A 6614-nucleotide genomic window follows, 5' to 3' on the forward strand; every position below is an offset into this window, starting at 1 on the left:
ATTCCGCAATGTCAATGCACATGCTGCGGATTTTTCCCCAGCATTTCTGCAGCGCTCAGAAATCCACAGCATGTTCATTAATTTTGCGGAAACGCCGCTATTGACTTGCATTGAGACGCTTCAAATCCGCAAATATGTAAAAATACTTGCGGAATTGAAGCGCATTTGATGCGGTCTTGTACAGCAAAACCGCACCAAATAGGAAGTGACCTCACAATTGGGCGTTCCAGCCATCCCATGAGCATCCCATAATCCAGGAAGACGAGAATCCCATAATATTCCCGTCTGTCAGGATCATGGCTGCTCATCTGGGATGGTACAAGCGCATGAATATCAACGTGGGATTCATGATTAGTGTGGTAAGTGTCTGTGTCTGTAAGGGTCTGTGTGGGGTCTGTGTGCGCGGGTGTCAGCAGGGAGACATAGGCTGATGTGACACTACTACTCCCATCGGCCTATGTCTGTCCCCCGCCCACTAGTGCCAGCAGGAGCAGCTCGATGGGAGCAGTTGTTCCCATCAGCCTGCTCCTGCTGTAAAATGTGCCCCAAAATGAAATTGTAGCCCCCATATATTATTGGCCCTATTCCTATTTTTTTTTTTTTTTTTTTTTTTTTTTTTTTTTTTTTTTGAGGGTGCCATCATATTCCCTTTAGAGATATATATATATATATATATATTAGTGTGTGTGTGTTTTTGTTTTATATTTTTTTTTTATTATGTTTTTATTGTCCCCAATATTTACTGTCCCATTTTTTTTCATTGGTGGTCCGTGGTTACCTATGAAAATAAAATCATTACCTGTCCCCGCCGATCGCCACCTAAAATAAATAAAAAAAAAAAAAAAAAACTACACCTATACTCACCTAGACACCTAATTCCCTGAAGCCATCGATCTCCTGTAATAAAATATAAAATAATAAACCACAACCTTATCCTTGCCCCTCCGTAGTAGTCCACGAGTGTCCCACGATGATCTCCAGTTTAGAGCAGCCACATAGAATGTGACCGCTCTGAACCGTTGCCGCCGCTAGAATGATGGGGCCGTAAAGCAGCCCCGTCATTGCATAAGCGGGTTCACCGGAGTTCAGGCAGCGCTGCTCCGGTTAGCTCCTTTACGGCCCCGCTGACCGTGAGAAATTCCCACGGTACAGCACTGCCGTAAAGGAGGTCTCCGGAGCTGCGCTGCCTGAATGCACTCCGGTGACCTCAGGGGCTCCCGCTGCCGGGAGCGGACGTGTTCCCGGCAGTGTGAGCTTACAGCAGCCATGCACAGCTGTCTCCATCTCCAGATGTGACAGCTGTGCATGGGAGATCAGCGCAGGAACGTGGACAGGTAGCTATTTTATTTTTTTTGTAAACTAAGAATTAAAATGGTGTGTTTTATTTCAAATTATTTTTTTCTTGGTGTATTGTGTTTTTTTTTTTTTTTTTAACACTTTGTAGGTTAGTAACCTGGGCTTCATGGCAGCTGGCGCTGACATGAACCCCACCACTATTACCCCCTGCCACCGCACCAGGGCAGCGTGGAAGAGCGAGGCTAAGCGCCAGATTTGGCGCACAAATAAGATGTACCAAATCTGGGGCGGCTGAGGGCTGATATTATAGCCTGGGAGGGGGCCTACAACCATGGCCCCTTTCTTGGCTATTAATATCAGGTCGCAGCTGTCTGCCTAGCCTTTGCTGGCTACAACTTATAGGGGGACCCCACGTCATTTTTTTGTGGGGGTCCCCTGTACAATGGCCAGTAAAGGCTAAGCTAACTGCTGCGGGCTGGTATTAATAGCAAGGGAAGGGGCCATGGTTATTGCCTACTTCCCAGACTATAACATCAGCCCTCAACCGTCTGCTTTCCCTCTGCTAGTTATTAAAACTATGCGGGAGCCCACGTTTTTTTTTTTTTTAATTATTTATTGAACTGAAAGATTATTGGACAGCGTATGTAGGTTCATTGACTCAAAGCTCCTGCATACGCTGTAAGGTTAATTTCTCACGACCACATATCCACATTACTACAGATATGTGTGACCGAGCATGCTTTGGAATGGGTCTGTGTGTAGGTCTCCGTTATGTGTGTAAAATGGCATCACCACTCGTCCCGGAGATTGTCGTGTGAAAGAACCGTACAATATAGGTGAGGGGTTGGTGGTGGTGTGTGCGTAGATATCGCCTTATGTTTTGCGTGTGTATGTTTTTTTGTTTTTTTCTTTATTACTCTTATTCCACCTTTTTTTTTTAAAGAAAAAATATTCACAGACCTTATGTTATTCACTATAGATTGAAAAATATCCCGAAATCTGGGACAGAGCAAGCGACTGTTAAAAAGACAAACAGAAAAAGAAGGATGTCTGGGCCTCTGTCTTGCGGGAAATCTATCCCCAGTGGGTGAATGCAGATCGTGATGCCCAAGAGGAAATTAGTAAGTATTGATTTTTACCTTTATTGTTAGATCTATTTTTAATTTCATTTTTGTTGTTAAAGCAGTTAATAAATTGTTTTTGTTTTGTTATTGCAGTGTGTGATGTGAAAAGCCGATGGCGATCGGTCACCGACCGGCTGGTGAAGTATCACCAGTCGGTGAAAAGTGGCGCATTGCCACGTAAACTAAAAGTACCGTATGCAGATGAACTTGCGTTTATGCTAACCAGCAGGAGTTAATTGCAATGTTTAAAAAAATGTGGTATTAACAGTATTTTTTACCTTTTCTTTTAGAACTGAAGGAAACATCAGTGCCCCATCAACAGAAACCGACACAAGAACGGATGAAGTAGAGGAGGAATTACATCCAATTGTCCAGCTTTCGTCGCCGGAGACATCTGCTTCTGCCACAGATGTTTGTCACGCAAGTTGTTCCGTAACTGAAGCGGACGTCGACACCGGTTTGGGGACTGCTGCTCCTGGTCCAAGCGCTGCTGGTAGCTCTACTGGTGATGTGTCGAGGCCCACTGGGAGGGGGTCTGCTTCTGCTCGTCCCGTGGCATCGAGAAGGGCGACCAAAAAAAAAGTCCAAAAGCCACGAGGGTGTGACTAGTCTGTTTGAAGCCCTGACTAAACGTACCCTCAGTCTTGTGGAAAGGACATGCCAGGAGGATCCCTTGGATTTGGTTGGCTTATCCATAGCTGCCTGCCTCCGATCCATGCCACGAGAGAAGCAGAACATTTATATTACAGCAGCAAATGCTCTGTTAACGGCGATTGATGGGGCATCAGTTATGCCCTCACCCCCAGCCATATTTATTGTCATACATAATTTCTTCAATCCCAGTGTGACTCCACCACCAGCAGCAGCAACACAGCGTTTTGGGCAGGTTGAAGCATACCGGCCCGAAGAATACGAAGGAACTTATGGTCGCCAAATGGCCCCTGGTGGCTCATCTTTTATCAGAGGACCATCCCCAAATGCGAGTTTTACACAAGAAATGTTTTCTGGGTACGGCTACGAGCAACAATTTCATAACTTGTAGTTAAACCATTTACCCCTCCCTGTCATCATTTTTGGACCATAGCAAATACAGACAGCACCTGTAGGTTGTTAGATACACTACACAATTTTTTTGAAAATAATTTAACAAACACCTTTTCTTATGGTCACCTATACCAGGCTTCAGGCGTAGGGGAATGTAATAAAAGGTGTTTTGTTTTATATAATTAAACAGCCTACAGGTGCTGCCCGTATTTTATGGCCCTAAACTGATGACAGGACAGCTCTGCCGTACCCAATGTGCTAGTTATTAACAAGTTATGGGCAATGTTTGTCCAAATAAATGTTCTCAAAAGTTTGTTTTCTGTTTAAAAAAATATTTAAAGTTATTCTATTTTATTTATTAAAACAAAATTTGTTAATCTGTGTTCATTTTACTTTTCAAGTGTATATGTGGTTGGATTTGGTTTAACTGAAAAAGTGGTCCCCCTATCTGCGCTCACAATAGCGCAGGTCAGAGGAACTCTTAATGTTTATTTTTTTTAACTACTCTACGTGTGTGGTCGACTGTCTACAGTCGTTTTTAAATTAGAAATATACTTTGATATTTTTGACCACAAATACGTTTTGGATGGATACTACTCTCAACACTGTTTTTTGCTAGTTCTGCTCTTTGCGCAAGCAAATAACAATGATGAGGGTTGACTGTAGCAGACAGTCCTTGAGAAGAGCGCTCTAGGTAGTAGCGCTAATTTCCAGGCACTGATACTTGTGGGTTGTTCACTTTTGCGTTGACGTATGGTCCTAAAACAATACGTAGAAGGTGTGAATTCAAGAAAAATTGGAGACAAATTAAAATTTTAACAAAATATATTTATTGATTAAAAAAAATTTTTTAAACATTTTTCACAAAAAAACAAATGAAGACAGGAATTTCTTCTTTACTGTTGATCAGATCTTCTCTGCTGGTCAGGCTGCTCAACACCAGCATAGGAGTATTGCCAGTGCACGGCACCTTCAGCACTCATGAAGTAGTCAGCTAGGGTTTCTCGCACCCTGGCACCAGAGTTGGATGTCCTTCCCTGACCAGAGTTGACAACTGTAATTAATTCACACAGCTGTGACTCCTCATCTTGCTCAGTGCTGTATTCAGGAGCATAATTGTGGAGTACACAGCATGCCTTAATTAGTGTCAACGGTGTCCGTATCCAACTGGATGGCAGTGTGAAAGATCCTCCACTGACTACACATGATTCCGAAGGTGCATTCCACATATCTGCGTGCACGACTCAGCCGATAATTAAAAATCTTCCGCCCGTCATTCAGTGCCCTTCGTGGGTATGGGCGCAGCAGGTTGGTGTGTAAGGGAAATGCCTCATCCGATACCATCACAAAAGGAACTGGATGTGTGGAACCCAGCAAAGGTCTTGGGGCTGGGAGTGTTCCGCCATCTTGAAGAATTTGCAGCCCAATCTGTGATGATCTAAACACCCGAGAGTCCCCTGTACTCCCATAAGCACCAACGTCGATGGCAACAAATTTGTAATGTGCATCAGCCACCGCCATCAGGACCACGGAAAAATACTTCTTATAATTAAAGAATCGTGATCCTGATCGTGTTGGCTGCTGAACTCTCACATGTTTGCCATCAACAGCACCAATGCAGTTGGGGAAATTGGCCACAGTTTCAAAGCCTGCTGCGACCTGCAGCCAAGTCTCCTCGGTTGGGGAAGGCATCACGATGGGCTGCAACTTCTGCCAGGTGACGCTACATGTGCACCTCACAATTCTGGAAATGGTGGACTTACCAACCCGAAATTGGAGGTGCAGTGATGTATAGCTCTCTCCTGTGGCCAAAAACCTGAAAAGGAAAAATATATCATTAGAAAAGCCATAGAAAGAAATACAAGCCAACAGTAATTCTGATTACTCTGTTAAAAATTACACTCTTTATTACAAAATACTATTCCAGCAATGGGCGTGGTTTTTTTTTTTGTTTTTTTTTTTGGGGGGGGGGGGGTTTGGACACACATTTTAGTAGTTGTTTTTTCAGCTTTTGTTTGCTCTTGAGTTCACAGGTATCAATTCTATTGTTTTCATTTTGTGTCTGTGTTTGCCTAAGATGTTTGCTCTAGAGTTCACACATCAGTGACCTTTTCAATCTGATCTGTGTGCATGCTGATCTCATGGTCAAGCCAAAATTAGGTACACAGACACAGGGGAGCCATCACCACAGGGTGACTAACTAACTAATCAGTTTCTCCGGTAGGAGTGATGACAGTTTCCAGACATACCGGAGACAAGAGACATAATGATTGCTATTACGTTATTCTTAATTTTTACAGGTGGGGACACACTACTAACCCCCCATCATGGTCCCTGCTGGTGCTGAGCACAGTGCCGGTAGAGAACCATGATGAGGGCAGCATTCAGCACCGACTCCTGGGATTATCGATTGTAGTGCTGACTCGCAGAAGTCCATCCATGTGATCCAGGTGCAGCACACGTAACGCACACGACTACAACACGGAAAACACACACGGGGAACGGATCTCTAGAACATTTTTTGGGAAGGTGCTGGAGATATGTGTTCATGTGAAACTGGATATGGTTGATAAATGCAGAATTGGTGAGTTTTTTTCTATTATCAAAATGTACTATTGTCCTAAATCGGAGAAAAAAATACAAGCGAACAACATAAGGTGGAAATAATGAATCAATATTTTCTGTAGCCATGGCAGCATATATATAAAAAAAAAACATTCAACTTACCGCAAGGTTATGAGCAGCCTTTCCTCAGCAGAGATGGCCCTTCGCATTATGGTGTCTTGGTAGTCCAGGTCAAGAGAAATAAGGCTTAGCAGCCGATCAAACGCAGTAATGTTCAGATGGCAAAATTGTTGAAATTTTTCGGGAAAACTTTAGTAAAAAAGATAAAAAAATATTATTTTGTAACATAGTATACCAGCAAAATCTTACCCCCAAAAAATGGTATACACGTGTGACATGCTTTATTAACATCTATCTTACCTCCTTAAATCCTGGTAAAGAACATTGAAGTGGCCCTTGTCCGCCCGCTCATGCAAGATAGGGTGCACCCACATCTTTTTTTGGTCGTCTTCTCCTCCTTAACCGCTATATAGCTTAGTACACACACTACATAGAAATAATGTAACACAAAAAAATATCTACTTT

The sequence above is a fragment of the Phyllobates terribilis genome, unplaced genomic scaffold, assembly GCF_046119375.1.
Source record: "Phyllobates terribilis strain yellow unplaced genomic scaffold, ASM4611937v1 Scaffold_1__5_contigs__length_1240528914, whole genome shotgun sequence".
Taxonomy (NCBI): Eukaryota; Metazoa; Chordata; class Amphibia; order Anura; family Dendrobatidae; genus Phyllobates; species Phyllobates terribilis.